Genomic DNA, 15,243 nt, shown 5'->3' with positions numbered 1-15,243 from the left:
ATCACGTGGTAGGCCTGGAGGAGCTGGGCCTGGAAGCTTAGAAGTGAAATGAGATAAGGACAGGGGATTGGGGGTGGTTATGAAAGAGCTGACCACATGATGACCTTGAGGAACGTGACTGTGTGGACTGTGAAGAGCAGAGTTCCAGGAGGCTGGAGACCCCCACGGCTTCCTCAATGTTCCTGCCCTGTTTTTCATTAGCTTCTCTAATTCTGAGGTCCCTCTTGAGCACCAGGTTTATGGGTGTTAACTCCACACACAGATGGTTACAACGTATATGTTTGACTCAGGGACAAAGGAAATAAACGCTGTTAGCAGTCACTTTAGAGAACTTTCCAATCATCAGTTTAGAGCAGGAGTGCAAGTGTGTTGCATACGATTCCTCACATTAATTCCACACCCATGACAGGCATTGCTAATCAGTCGTACCACCTGTTCCTGCTCATCCTATATACAGCCTCAAAATTATTTTCCACACAGTACTCTGGTCAGCCATTACCAATGAACCAGGAGCTGGCCCTTCAGATAAAATCTCTCTGCTCTTCCTGGTTTGTGGCTTTGCTGAATGTTGTCCTTAGCATCATGGTCACACACTTCTACAGTCTGCATCTCAGGGGAGAAGCCTGGAACTGCATTTCCCAGAATCCCTTTTCCTGTACAGCTTCACATTAGAGTGAGCCAATGAGAGGCACTGCTGGGAGAATTGGGAGGCGAAGAAGGAGAATCACTGTCATTCTCTGGGGGCAGCTGCAGCTTGACCCACGGGTAAAACCCAAAGCCTTGAGAATCGCATGCTCTGGTGCTTCCAGCTGTTGAGGTTGGTGGCTGCAGCCACCACTGAGACTGCTGGGTTCTTTGCAGCTTCCGGGTGAGCTCCTGTAAATCACAGTCTCTGGCAGCTGCTGGCCTGACCTTTGTTTCCCCAGCCTTTCCAGTGATTGTGCAAGTATCCAATTCCCTGTATTGGAACCCTTCCTACTTGGAATACCCAGAGTGGCTTCTGTTTTCATGACCAACCCCCCTGACAGCTACAGTTCCATTAACACCTTAAGGGCAGGGAACAGAACTTGGTTGCAAGATGGATATTCTCCATGTTGCCAAACGTGAAAGGTGGATGCTTGCTACATTTGCTCCCCGTTTTGTGTTATGTCTGTGATCCACCTACACGGAGTGCAGAAAAGGAAGCAACGACAGGGAGACTGCCAAATAATCGGAATAATAGCATCATAGAATTTGGAGCCGAAGGACCTTTATACAGAAACAGCTTGGTTCTTTTCATTTTATTGATGGGAAAAACTGAGGCCCAGAGAGGAGAGTAATGCCAGTTAGTCCCAGAGCTGGGGCTGGAAGCCAGGCCTGCTGACCTGGACCAGTTCTCATCCTTGGACCTCAGGATCTCAAATAAGGAGATTCATGTGATCTTGTAAGCAAGGCACAGCCAAGCTGAAATGTGTCCCATGGCAGGCTAGCTACTTTGATGTGAGCTAGTAAACACCTGGCTGTAATGGGAAGCCAAGGTGAGTGATCAGAGATGAGTTCTCCAGCCTCCCCAGGATGGGGGAAGCAGGGTGGGGCAGGTCTCATGAAAGCATGAGAATATGTAAGCCACATTTCCCTAATCCTAACCCTACTATGGAAACCCTATCACTTTTCCATCTGGTAACAGGCAACTCATTTTAAAGAACTCCTTGTTTCTGCGAACCCGGGAGGCGGAGGTTGCAGTGAGCCGAGATTGCACCACTGCACTCCAGCCTGGGAGACAGGGTGAGACTCCGTCTCAAAAAAAGAAAAAAAAAAAAAAAAAGGAAAAAAAAAAAAAAGAAAAGAACTCCTTGTTTCTGTATCCAATTGTTGGAAACCATGTCATGAAATTGAAATCAACTATGTTGCTTGCTTTTTGTAATCATTCTCTTGCCTCCACCGGCCTTGGGCTTGTGGGCTGCATCAGAGCAGATTCCTAGTGGCAAGCCACTGGTTTAGCAGAGACGGGATTTATTGGAAGACTATTGCGGAGCGATAGAATTATCAAGAGGGCAGAAGACCTGTTCCTGGAAACTACCCCCTGCTCAGTGGATGCCACCGGGGATGCTGCCAAACCCTGGTGCCTGAGCTCCCACTGCCCCCACCATGGAGTGCCGCACCCCCCATCTGGTGCTGCTCCTCTGAAAGTGGCTGTGACTGCCATGGGCAGGGCTGGAATGAATTCTTCACCACCTTTCTATTTTGTGATGACAGCTCCAGATTCAGACGCCCACTTTCCCCGGTCCCTGGCAGCAAGAGGGTCCTCTAGTGGGCTCTGATGTTGGCCAGGTGCATGACCAATGCCCCTTGCACCATCTTGGTGGTGTGGCTCCCAACGCCCCTCTTCTCTCAATCAAGGCTTATTTCTTTGTATCCAAACTGCCTGAAAGCCTACATTAATAGAGTTTCTCTGGACTCAGGGCTTTGCCTCCTATTAAAATATAAAGACTAAGTATGGATGAACAGCAATTCGGTTGTTTTCCAGAACACCCTCATCTAGCCTTCATACACGGGATGATGCACTAATGGTTTTGGGACCCACACCTTGTGATAGAATGTCACTTACCCTGTTAGCCCTTTGGGAAACTACCTTTGCTTCCACTGAGGTGGGGGCCTAGTTGGGGAGAGGGTCACAGCTGCAGATCCCAGGAGTCCCACAGTGTCTTTAGTATCCCTAGGAAAGCCCTGGGGTGAAGCTAGTGCGCTGAGGACTCCAGGAAGTGGTTCGCTCTGCGGGGTGTGCCTACATGCGTCCTCCTGAACAGTTTTCTGAACCTTTGGCCTCTCACTTTGGTGCTGGCTGAGATGGCCGCACATTATCACCACCACTTCTGGCTGCTAGTTTCTGTTGAAGGCACATGTCCTAGATGGCAGGTGTCGTGCTAAGCATCTAACCCCAATTAGCTCATTTAGTCTTCTCCGCTTAACAACTAAGACAACTGTCACCCAAGGCCAAGAGCTAGCATGGGGTTGGGATTTGAACCCAGGCAAAACCCACTCTCTTCCCATTATACTAGTGGCCTCCTTCCCCAAAATATAGCCTCTCCCTAATCCCACCCCCTCAATACCATACATAAGGAAATACAGAATTTTATTAGGCTCACTTTCCCCCCAGGGGTCTAGTTGTTCTGGGAACCAGCCAATTCTTAGGGCACCTGTGCCTACCTCACAGCTCAGGGTTTGGAAACTCTTGGGCAGGCAGGCAGTGGGGCAGCTGCCCAGGGGGTCTCAATGGGTAGGGACAGAACCTCACTAAGCACCTGTTGAGTGCTAGGGAAGCAGTAGGAGCTTTTCATGCCTCGGCATTGTGGAAATAAATGATAGCAGCCAATGAGAACAAGCGAAGGCTATTTGTTCTGAGTTTGCTGTAGCAAAGGAGTTAGCCTAGCCACCATCACTTGTGTTTTGGCAGAGACTCAGAGACAGGCAGAGGAGTGGGAAGCCTTCGGTGTGCCCTGAGTGGAGGCTGTTGGGTTGGAGGACTCGTGGGTGGGATAACTAGAAGGGGGCATCCTATCTAACTGGTTGGGGTGCATATTTGGCTTTCTCTGGATGGTCCTAAGTAGGAAATGGAGACAAAAATTAGGGAAGCTGTCAGCTGTTAATCAAGTCCTGGCCATTTATGGTAGATTGTGGCAGGGGTTATTGTTTAGTTTCTGGATTTCACCAGAGATAGCAGCCTGGCTTCCCGTCATTCCAGCTGGCTTCCTGGGCTGTTTGTGTAGCTAAGGGGTTGGTTTCCTGGCCAGGTTGCTGCAGACTGTGGGGCAGAGTCCTGTTTTTATATACAGCCTGGCCCTCCTCCATTTGTGTATCCAGTCTCTCAGCTCTTTATCCTCACAGCTGTCCAACTAACAGATGAGGAAACTGAGGCCCAAAGAAGTCCAGGAATGTGCCTGAAGCCCCTCAGCTGTACTGCGTATGTGGAGTTGGGCCATTCTGATCTACACCAAGCTGCCTGTCACCACTCATCCTCTATCCCCTGCCACCCCCGCCCCATGGAGATGGTCCCATTGACAGCAGGATGGTAGGCGCTCCTCCCTCCTGAGAGGGAAGTGGCCCTGCTTTGCCTTAGGGTGCTAGGTCTGGCAAATCATGATGGGGGAGGGGGACTGGAGTGGAGGTAGGAGTAGGGGTGCAGTGAGAAGGAAAGACTCCTGGGCTGCCCACCAGCAGCAGTGCCCCTAACTCAGAATCGCCCTTTGGGGCAGCGGGGAGCACTTAGGATCAACCCCAAGAGCCCACCCTTGTCTCTCTGATTCCATGTTTGTCCCCCCTTTCATCTATGCTCCCCCCAACCCTCCCAACCAGCCAGCAGTCCTTAAAAAGCTCAGATGGCATCACTCAGACCTTCCCGGGCTGCTCCCCCAAGTAGCCTCCTTCCTGCCTCCAGCCCTTCGTCCTGGCCTTTCCCTCTGCCTGGAACTCCCCACCGGGTTCCTCAGCATTTTTCAGGACTCAGCTCAGGCGTCACCTCCTCCAGCTCAGCAGCTGCCCCTGCAGGCCGGGACCCCACCCCCATCACTGTCACGGTGCTTCTCACAATGGGAAATGACAAGGGCTCACGATTGTTTGTGGGTTGTCAGCCTCCCCTGCCAGACTGTGAGCCCCTGAGGAGGGAAAGGGGCTGGCCCTGCCAGGGCTCAGGAAATACCCTGTGAATGGATGAACGAGTGAGTTTCGACTCCATCCCCAGTGTCTGCTCTTCCTGCTCTTGAGACAAGGCTCCAGCTCCATCCCTGACCAGTGAGCAAGGGAAGGGCAACCAGCAGAACCAGCCTCAGTAGCTGCCCATGGCCCCCTCCTTGGGCTGAGCTGCGAGGTGACCCAGCCAGCAGCCCTCAGGGAAGAAAGTGGGGTTCTTGCATCAGCTGCAAACTCTGCAGGCTGCGGGACTGACTGGATCTGGTCAAATGCTGATGGCAACCCTGCAAAGTCAGTATCACCATCATCCACATCGCTGGTGACAAAGTGAGGCTCAGGGAGGTTAAGGAACTTGTCTGAAGCCCCCAGCTAGGGAGATGCAGGATCGGGATTTCACCCAGATCTGACAACCTTTAGAGCAGTGCACTTCCATGGCGCCAGATGCCTGGAAGCGCAGTGAGCTGCCCGGTGACTGAGGCCTGCTCCTTCTCTGCCACCCCCCTGCCCCTCCAGCGTCTTCTGTGCCCCCGTTCTTGCCCTTCAAGTCACCTGGTACCCACAGGCAAGGGCAGTGAAGGGTCTCTGAGTTCCTTCCCGTCCTGCCTACTCCCTTCCTGCCCTATGTTACTAAGAAGAGGGGGTGTCCTGATGCTTTCAACAAAATACTGGACACATGAAATACAAATTAGTCTAGGGGAAAAAAATCTGATACAGGATCATTCCCAGTTGTAATCTACACCATATATGACATAATGTGCAGCTCATAAGCACTTTTTACTTTTCAGTAACTCAAATTTGCTTCCCTTCAGGCACATGTACTGGTGTTTGCCCAGTCTGTGCAGAAGGCTCTGCTCCCAGGTCCCTGGGACCCCCTAGCAGCCACCTGCAGTAGTCTCTGGCTCTGACCCCAGGAGGACCCGAGGCCTGTCCCAGGCCCTCCCTGGGGATTGGCCCCAGCCACCTGGGGCTGTCTTGGGAGCAGAATACACAGAGCAGCGGGGAGCACCTGCCTTGTGGGCTTGGCCCCAGCCCTCTTGGGGTCTTTTCCTCCCAGGCCACGTGGGCAGAGGGAGAAGCACTCAGTACCAGGCCAGGACATTGAGCTGTGTGCCTGGGCCTTCACGCTGGCCTCGGTCCTGAATAGTGGCATGACTTCAGTGTCCTGGCCTTAGTTTTCCCATCCAAAAATGGAGAACATGAAGGTTGCTGCCTCGTAAGAGGGCCCTTTTAAGGATTAATCAGATGATGCAGGTCAAACCCTTGGCCGAGGCCTGGATTGAGCTGGGTACTCCCTCCCTCCCCTTTTCTACTGTTACCCAAAAGTGGTTTCATCTCATGACTGTGAGGCAAACCAAATTCAGATAGTTGATCTGACCCTGGCACTTCAAAGACATCCCCAGACTCTCCCTATAAAGCCCAAATAGGACTTCAGGATTACCTGTGGCTAGGAATTACCTGTATGTCTCTAGGGACTTGGCTGCCTGCTCTATGTTCCCAAGACCCAGGAACTGTTCCTGGGGAGCCATTCAACCTAAAACCTTCCAGACCAAGCCCTCCCATCTTGCAGATCAGCAAATTGAGGCCCAGAGGGCCAGCGAATTGCTCAGAGTCACATGTCTGAGATAGAGCCTGGAGCAGAACCAAGGATTCCTGAAGCCCTCAGGAGGGTAGGGCTGTCTTCATGTCAGCTGCAGCTCTGATTGAGCTGTGGGGGAGGGTTCCCACGCAACCATGCCTGGAAATCAAGCAGGCTGAGGAAAAGCAGGGGTCATGGCCTTCAGGATCCACATCGGTGGGTCATTGTGACATCCTTAACCACCCACCCTACAGTCTTCTATCCCCTCCCCCTCCCAGGATTTTTTTTGAGACGTTGTCTCACACTGTCACCTAGGCTGAAGTGCAGTGGTGCAATCTTGGCTCACTGCAACCTCCACCTCCCAGGTTCAAACGATTCTCCTGCCTCAGCCTCCTGAGTAGCTGGGATTACCGGTGTGCACCACCACACTCAGCTAGTTTTTGTATTTTTAGTACAGACGGGTTTCACCATGTTGGCCAGGCTGGTCTCGAACTCCTGACCTCGTGATCCGCCTGCCTCGGTCTCCCAAAGTGCTGGGATTACAGGCGTGGGCCACCACCTCCAGCCCCTTCCTAGGATTTTGATCTCCTTTGACTCCTTCTCCTGCAGTATTGGCTCACAGTCCTGAGCTCCGAAGTGGCTCTGAAGATCCTTGGAGGGATAGAAGATGGAGTCAATTCCTTTGAACAATGCTTAACTTGAAGCCACTGCATTCTTCCGAGATGGTTTATTTACCTTGAGGTAGAAATGACTGGTAGCAGCTTGGAGTATGGTTTCTACTTTAGCTCAGGAGATAAAGTCAGGATCATAGAGTTCACAGATGGGCCTGAAACCACGGATTCCACACCCCCTCCCCGCCGCATCATGCTCCAATGTCCCACCCATCCACAGTCAACTGCATTTCATTTTGTAACTGAAATTAGACTCCCCTTTTAGGTCAACCAGAGGAGAAGACAGATTCAAGTGCTACTACACGTGGCCTGATTCCAATCTTGGAGTCAGGTTAGTTTGTGCTGAAGCCCCCAGCTAAGGTTTGACATGCAGTTACAAGAGAAAACGGAGGGAAATTTGCTATGAGGTAGCGGAGGGAAAGTTGAAGTTCTCTTTTATATTACAATATTGGAGAGGAGAGCACGTGAGGGGGCATGGACTGAGAATCAGGAAACTGCTGTTCTATTCTTGGCTCTGCAAGTAGCTTGCTGTGTGCCCTCGGGCAGGTCACTTCCCCTCTCTGAGCCTCAGTTTCCTCATTTTATATAACCAAGGAAGGATCTTCAAGTTTCTTCCTTTCAGTTCTAAAGAGCTCATGATTCTAGCTGGGTCTCTGGCCATGGGTGAAGAAATCAAAGACTTAGTTTCATTTCATAACTTGCACCCCCCAGCACTTCCCAGTTGGGGCTGGGAACAGGACCAAGCATTCATTGACGAAACTAATCTGAGCTTCAGAGAGGTGACTGCCGCCTCGGCTGTTGGAAACCTCACCCGGGAAGAGGACAGGGCTGGACGCAAGCTGGACAAGAGCTTAGTTCTCCCACCCCAAGGGCTGTGATTGGTGTCCAGGCAGCCGATGTTTATTCAGACTGGAGCTTTGGCCTTTGCAGGCTCAAATGTCATTAGCTGCTGTTTTTGATCAATGGGAAGCAGTGAAAGCAACAAATAATAATGTCCATTTGCGGGCAATTTCAGTCATTTGTGGCATTTAATTAGCATAATTGACCTGAACCGGAACTTTTTCTCCGCCTGAATTTAAAAATACATTACTGCCCCCCCTACCCCAATACATCTGAGAAATTTTCTTTTTTTAATGAGGTTTTAACTAAAGCCCAATATCAAAACACCATATAATACTTTTATCTCATTGAAGACATTTGATGCTTATTAAAATATTATTGCTTTAAGGCTTATTTTGATTTTTTGCCCAAGAGTGTGTGCAGAGCCTTGCTACTCAGATAATAACAAAGAAACCTTAAACATGAAAAAAACACATGAAAGGTAATATGTTCCCCATTAGTCCCCGTATCATTTCCCCAGGATTACTGCTTTCCAAATATAGCATTAGTTTAAAAATAAAAGGCCGTTTACAGTAACGGGACACTTGGCACTACTTTGCAGTATGCGGGCCCTCCAAGGGGCTTGTACAGCAGCTTCATTAAGCGAGAACTGCAGGGGAGAGGGCTGGCTTAAAACAATCGCAGCATGCCTCCTCGAAGGCCCCCCAGATAGGCCACCTACCCTGACCTGAGGCCCGTGTCTAACAAGCTCTTAATTCTCTTTTCAGAACTGCTTTTTCGTGCATTGTTTCTTCTGGAGATGAGACCATTTTGGAAACTGACAAGTAATCAATTGACTGCCACCGGGGAGGAGAAGCGACATTCTGGAGCTCCGTGTTCTGGCCTCATGGGTCGGGGTGTGGCTGCCATCCATGAGAGAGGGCTCCTTTTGGCTTTGGGAGGTCTCTTTTGTCCTGGGAGATCCAGGGCAGCAAGCCCCAGATGAGATTTATGTCAGTCGGGAAGCGCACGGGCCCTGTGTCTAAGCATGCTTTACTTGACTCAGACATGCCATTTTTTTTTCTTTTTTGCTAGGCACAGCTAAAGTCCATTTTCAGTTGGATGAACTAATCTAGCTAAGGGACAGAACAGTCATGTACATAGAAGGGCTCTCTCAAGTGGCAGGGAGGGCCACTCCAGTTTGCTTCCCTGTGGCCTGTGTAGAGTACCCACCGGAAGCTGCCAGCCCGCTGAAGGCCCCTGAAGAGACTCATGTTGCACATTTGCTATTTTAGTCCAACAATGCAGGCCCCTTCCGGTTTCAGGAGCTGGTCTCCTGGCACTCAGCAAACGCCCGGCTTCAAGAGGCCTCAGAGAGCCAGGGGAGTGAGCTTCCAGCCTGAAGGGAGGGAGAAGCTTTCCTGATTTTAAATCCTCAACTAAATGCCAGCCATATCTTGTTGTCAGCAGAGAGGGGAGATCAAGAGGGAGCGATGGAGGAGAATGGAGAGGTGGTAACAAGAGCTGAAATTTATTGCCTGGTGGCTTGCATTCTCCCCAGGGCAGGTGGCACTGTCCACTGGGCAGAGGGTCTGCTGTACCATGAGAGGGTTCTTTGCATGGAACCAATCACAGGTTGGTAGGGGGTTAGGGATGGTGTCTCTTTGGGAAGCATCCCATCTGACTGTCAGAATTGGGACCTCCTTGTTTGGCCTCATCTGGTTTGTGCTCTTGATGTTCTCAACTCCTCTTTCTAGCCAAGAATTGCTTATTCCCATCCGTATTCCTAGACTAGTGGCTGGCACAGAGCAGGCATCAGCTCACTTGAACTAAGAGAACAAGCTCCCATGGGTAATGTCTCATGAACAGACCAGAGACTGGGGCGGGGGTGTGGGCTGGTCGAGGCTGGTGGCCTTGGTGAGGGCTGTGATGGGCTTCCATTCACTGAGCACTCACTGCTGTCCAGGTTCTGAGCTGCATGTGTCACATGGATTCCCTCATCTGATCCTCATGCCACCTCCCTAACTTGGCAATGTTATCATGACCAACTTGCAGGGAAGGGAACGAGGTTCAGGGAGGTTGATTAACTTGCTTAGGCTCACCCAGCCAGAGAGCAAGCAGCAGTCTGGCTTGTGGTCCTGAGCCTCTGCCACCTCTCTTGTCTCTCATTGGCTCATGGTCCTGAGCTCCGAAGTGGCTCAGAAGCCCTTTGGAGGGATAGAAGATGGAGTCAGTCCCTTTGAACAATGCTTAATTTGAAGTTACTGCATTTTTCTAAGGATACTCCTTCTTTGGGAGCTAAAGATCAATGTCACAGGGATTGAACATGGCACCAGTAGGCCCTGAGTCCCCTGCCTCCCAGCACTTTGATGCCCCAAGGAGAAATAGAGTGTCAGCCCCAGACATGATTCCTGCCCTCCAAGAGCTCACATGAGTGGAGAAAGAAATGACTAAGGGCCATAATAAATGGCTCAAAGAGTGGGATAGCTGCAAAGGAATTTGCATCATAACATGGAGGAGTTAAGATTCACTGTAGAGATCATAGAGTATCATTAATCTACAGATGGGGAAGTAAGGGTATAAAGAAGCAAAGTGACTTGTCCAAGGTTATCTAGCTAATTCAGAGGCAAAACCAGGGCCAGAACTTAGGAGTCTTCACACCCCTAGTCTCCGATTCACTCCTCTGCTTGGTTCCTTAGTGGCTGGCGAGGCAGGGAAGAGAATGATGGTCAGGAAAACAGGGACTGGGTGGAACCTTGAAGGAGTAGGCAGGGTACTGGAGAGGGGTATGAGGATGCTCTAGGTAGGGGAAGAGGTATGCAGGTGATGTGGGATGTGGGACATGGGAGGCTAGGGGTTACATAGATTGCATGCCCTAACTCCACTCTTTCTGATGAGTAGAGGCTGCAGGAGATGCTGAGAGGAAGAGGACAAAAGAGCCAGGATCGATTAGCAATGTCTGTCAGGAGCATGGGGAGGGGAAGGAGAGGACCTCTTGCCACATGCCTGTCCTCCCTGGCATAAGGTGTGCTTAAAGCATGGTAACATGTGAACTTTTCTGATCCACTGACAGGTCTTGACCAGGGCTGGGGGAGGAGTCTGCTATCGATTAATTTGTTTTTCATGGACAGTTTCCTGCTCACTCAGACTCACCTGGTGCTGATATCAGCAGACCTTTGCATCTATTCCATGGACCCATCACCTACCAAAGCCCCACTGCCTACCCTGCAAGGGGAGGCACCAGGTCTAGCAGAATTACTGCAGGGCCAGGGCTGGGAGGGAGCTGAGTTACAAAGCTTGGCAGGCCCACGGAGGAGCCTCTTGCATTTCAAATGGGCTCCCGTGGCCACTGCTGAGAGAGGCCACATTTCTGCTGAGTGAGTCATTTCAGGCTCCACTTACCTATAATGAGTGAGATTCTCTGGGAAACATTTCCATACTGGATGCAGGGGCCACCCAGGTAAGGGAAGAGGACAGTCTGAAAGCCAGAGGTTATGACTTTTGATCTAAGCCTCAGCTTTGAAATATTCACAACTCCACTGGAACCAACTTGGGTCAGTGCCGCCCTTCATTCTTCTGAGAAAGAGAAGAAGTAAGTCTGATGTGGATGCGCTGCTGGGCAGCTTGGTGGGCAGGGCCCCTTTGGCTAAAATGGATGAAGTGCAGGTGAGAGCAGGAATGCATAGCGGCCCGACGGGGTGCAAGCAGGGCAGAAGCCTCCATGGGGTAAATGATACCCAGGCCCTCTCCAGCCTAACTAAGAGCCCACTAACAGCCCTGGCCTGGGCAGAATGAGACTTTCAGGGTCAGAGGTCTTTTTCACATTTTACGTGTTGTATTTTCCCCCAGCTTGTGAGTGTAATCTGACCTACCAGCGTGCAAGGCTTTGGGGGTTTTGAACTTGCCCTACATCAAATACACCCCCTCCTCCACTAGGGAGAAAACCAGCCACTCTCTGCCGCAGACTCGGCGGGCATTTGATTGTCTAGAACACATCAAACAGCCTAAGTCTCCCTTGTAAAAGTTTTACAAGAAAATCATTGAAGACCAGCCGAGCTATCCTTTTTCTCTCCTCCTCCTTAAATTCCAAACCGAAGCCGATATTCTCGATTCCCACACTGTGGTGTCGGCCGGCAAGAGCGCGGGGCTGCTGAGTGTACAGCGGCCGAAACCTCAGCCTCTGGATCATTAGACTTGCAGCGCATGGCTTGTGGGATCTAGTGATTTGGACATATTTTATTTAACCATCTTAGTAAAAGGTAATATTCAGCAGCTGTGATCTATAGCAGAATTACAATTTTCAGGGTCAAGGAGGGATTTTGATATTAGGAGGTTGGGCAGAATTGCTATGAAATCTCCTGAGCTGTCTTTAAAAATAAATGAGAAAATAGGTTATCCAAGAGTCATTGTAAGGGAAAAATCAATAGGCAGTGTCTATTCACTTGGGCTATCAAAATCCTTGAAATTTGAACAAAAGTTTTACGTTTAGTGTACTGTAGGTTTTGAAATATCAGCGCTGGAGGCTCGGCGGGTACAAATTCATTGTGCTACGCATCCAAACAAGACTAGCCCTGTGAAGCTGCTCAGCTCCCTCTTAAAATAGGGGAGAATCTTGGTGACCAAACTGGACAGTAAAAGGACACGCCTAGTGAATACCATTTCATCCAAGGCAGCAGTCTGTCCACAAACACTTGAGAAGCACCTGATGCACCAGGAATATTAGCTCAGGTGTGGCCGATGGCCCAGCGCCTCTTCCCAGCCCCACCTCTTGTCCAGGAGGAAAGTGGATCCCACGTGTCTTCTCTCCCACACCATGCACAGTGCTCAGGCTTTTGGATGGGGACAAACGATAATTAACAGAGAACTTGCTGGTGGTGAAGTTTTGGCTGAGCAGGTTGTCTGAAATAATAGAAGTTCTCTCCCATTCATTCATTCATTCATTCATTCAACAATAATCTACCGAGAACTCACTATGTGCCACCCTCTCTTCCGGCACCAAACAATGGAGAAATAAACAGGCCTTGTACCAGCCTCCACAGAGCACGCAGATTAGCTGGGGAGTGCATATTAGAAAAAAAAAATGTCTCTACAAAAAATACAAAAATTAGCTGGGCATGGTGGCACATGCCGGTGGTCTCAGCTTCTTGGGAAGTTGAGGTGGGAGGATCACCTGAGCCTGGGGGGGTCAAAGCTGCTGTGAGCCATGATCGTGCCACTGCACTCCAGCTTGGGTGACTGAGTGAGACCCTGTCTACAAGAAAAAAAAAAAAAAAAAAAAAAAAAAAATATATATATATATATATATATATATATATATATATATATATATATATATATATATATGAGGGTTTTAGGGAAGGTGCCACATGGAGCTGGGGGAAAATGTGGAACTTGAAGCTAATGCCTGAGATGGAGGAAACAGCAGCATGTTAATGAAAATTAGTGACAGACATTCCAACTGTTTTCTCCATCTCCTCGGTTTTAGGAGTGATTTCTCCTGGTCCCTGGTACAGGCTCTGAGTACTGCTCCTGACACCCACAGCCTAAGTGATCCACATAACGTGGATGATGGACACGAAAGAATAAACACAGGAATAAATACTTGAGTATGTATTATGATAAGGAAAAACGTAGGATGAGGAAGAATCAGGTGGACCTTCTTGAGATTGGAGGAAGGTTCAGGAAAGGCTTCTGTGATGGTGTATGTAACCTGAGACAGGGCGGGTAGAAAGAGCTAGCCAAGGAGAAGAGGGAAGAGGAGGAGAACATTCCAGGCAGAGGCTCTGAGGGGAGAAAGAGCTTGGAGTGTTGGAGGGAGAAAGGAGTGAGGGAAGTGGAATGGAGACAGGAGGTGGGGAGACATAAAATGCCTGGCCAGGGGTAGGCGTCAGGTCATGCAAGGCTGGACGGGCCATGGGAAGGAATTCTGATGCGAAAGGCTATGCCAAGTCAGAGGCTTTTGAACCAGAAGGCTCTATGATCTGATTTTCATTTTCAAATCCTCACCCTGGCTATTGTGAGCTTGGACAACCTACCTAGTACAAGTGGGGAGAACAGCTTGGAGGCTATGGCAGGTGAGAGGTGGCAGCTTGACCAGGGTGGAGGAGAATGGACTAGGATTCTACCAGTGTTCCTGGGAGAGCACAGGTGAGTTATTTTTTCTCTACTTCCCTTTTAATTGCCCCTCAGCAGTGGATTATTTAAGAACCACACAGTGATCCAGGGGTCCAGGATTCCATTTGGAGTCAAGCATTGTGCACAGACTGAATAAAGAACTACATTCTAGATGCCTCACTTTTCACATTCCCACAGATGTTGTTATGAGTTCATTTAAGAGCATCTCATCACAGCATTTATCATTTCTCATAGTCTCCATTTTCTCAATCAATAGATTATTTATTTTTTATTTTTTGAAATGGAGTCTTTCTCTGTTGCCCAGGCTGGAGTGCAGTGGCACAATCTTAGCTCACTGCAACCTCCGCCTCCCGGGTTCAAGCAGTTCTCCTGCCTCAGCCTCCTGAGTAGCCAGGACTACAGGTGCCTGCCACCATGCCCCGCTAATTCTTTTTGTATTTTTAGCAGAGACGGGATTTCACCATGTTGGCTAGGCTGGTCTCAAACTCCTGATTTCAAGCAATCCACCTGCCTTGGCCTCCCAAATGGCTGGGATTATAGGCGTGAGCCACCGTGCCCAGCCAATCAATAGATTTTTTTTTTTTTTCGAGATGGAGTCTCGCTCTGTCACCCAGGCTGGAGTGCAGTGGCGTGGTCTGGGCTCACTGCAAGCTCCGCCTCCTGGGTTCATGCCATTCTCCTGCCTCAGCCTCCCGAGTAGCTGGGACTACAGGCACCTGCCACCACGCTCGGCTAATTTTTTGTATTTTTAGTAGAGACGGGGTTTCACCGTGTTAGCCAGGATGGTCTTGATCTCCTGACCTCGTGATCTGCCTGCCTTGGCCTCCTAAAGTGCTGGGATTACAGGCGTGAGCCACCTCGCCCAGCCCAATCAATAGATTTTTAAAAATCAATGTTTCAAATGTGTCCTCAAATTTCCTTCAGGATACTGTATGCTGGACATTAGGTAGGCTCAAACCAGCATAAGCGACCAAGACTGGCTGCCTTATCTTTCCAGGTCTCTCTGTGACTGAACTCCTACAGCAGTTAATTGCCAGAGAACTGCTGGGTGTCCCTTAGTACCCTTGGGCTCTGGGGAAGGCAGAGACTCAGTTTTGTGGTTCAAATGTTGCCTTCATGATCCTGGTGCCATGTCTAATATTTATTGTTATGTGTGTGTGGTTTTGTTTTTTTTTTTCTTTTTTGAGACCCGGGTCTCACTATGTTGCTCAAGTTGGTCTTGAACTCCTGGGCTCAAGCAATCCTCCCACCTCAGCTTCCCAAAGTGCTGGGATTACAGGCATGAGACACCATGCCCAGCTCTATTTATTGTTAAAAAATAATTTTAGGCTGGGTGCGGTGGCTCATGCCTGTAATCCCAGAACTTTGGGAGGCTGA

At 49.8% G+C, this 15,243-nt stretch overlaps 1 protein-coding gene across 6 annotated transcripts in view; it reads right to left on the bottom strand.

Moving 5' to 3' along the window:
* VTI1A (vesicle transport through interaction with t-SNAREs 1A) overlaps window positions 1-15,243 on the bottom strand; it is a 503,528-nt gene that overhangs the window by 105,786 nt on the left and 382,499 nt on the right. The window lies entirely within an intron of this gene.

Source organism: Pan paniscus, chromosome 8 (assembly GCF_029289425.2).
Source record: "Pan paniscus chromosome 8, NHGRI_mPanPan1-v2.0_pri, whole genome shotgun sequence".
Classification (NCBI taxonomy): domain Eukaryota; kingdom Metazoa; phylum Chordata; class Mammalia; order Primates; family Hominidae; genus Pan; species Pan paniscus.
This window is presented reverse-complemented; position numbering and strand designations above follow the sequence as displayed.